Below are 963 nucleotides of genomic sequence, written 5' to 3' on the forward strand. Positions count from 1 at the left end.
TTTTTTAAGGCTTCCTGGAAATTTTAACAATAGGCTATCCTGACAGGGTACATGTATGCTCTCCCCATTTATTGCATGGATTATTATCTAAACATAAAACACGTTTTTAGTGCTTAGAAATACTAAACTATATCCACAAGGATGAAGTCAATACAAGAAAGCACAAAAGTAAATATGCTCCCAATGCAGAAATACAGCAAAACATATCACGCATACATAAATTTTCATCCAATCTAACATTCAAAACTCTTATTATATTATTCAGGTTATTTTTATATGCGCTTCCTTTTCACAAACAAACTTTGGCTTTGTTTAATCTATATATTAAAACAAAAAAGTAAATATCTGCATTTTCTAATAAGCAAAACAACAGAAAACTATTTTAATGCATAGCCCAACGTTGAGACATTGAAATTAACATGATGATTGTAATTACTGTTCTATATGGACTATGTATTACACTGTTTTGCCACCTATAAAGAATCGACACTAGTGGTATCTGAGAGTAGCTTAGCTTTGTGTAAGTTAATTTAAAAGTCTATGAAAGCACATATTTACATGTAGTTACAAACATTTCACATTGTAATTGGTTTAAATGGTGAAAAACTGAAACTTAACTCATTTAGTAAAATGGTTAAAAAGTAATTATTGCTCGAGGGTAAATAATGTAAATAATTTTCTGCCAAATGTTCAGCCTCTTTGCTGATGATATTTGACTTTTGGAAATGGGTTTCTAGCAAACTTATTGAAATATATTTAAACTTTATGAATCTATCTATTGTTTAAAATAAAACAATAGACAGGTTTATTATTGTATTTACAGTATAAATACACAATAATATATTGAACATTAAAATTAAATGAAATTGCAGTGAAAAGAAATTTGTGACACTAACTAAATCTACCTTGTGCAAAATGTGCCGCAGTAAGTCTAGTGACTCACTTTACCCATAAACACATTAG

This window comes from Mugil cephalus, chromosome 6, assembly GCF_022458985.1.
Source record: "Mugil cephalus isolate CIBA_MC_2020 chromosome 6, CIBA_Mcephalus_1.1, whole genome shotgun sequence".
Classification (NCBI taxonomy): Eukaryota; Metazoa; Chordata; class Actinopteri; order Mugiliformes; family Mugilidae; genus Mugil; species Mugil cephalus.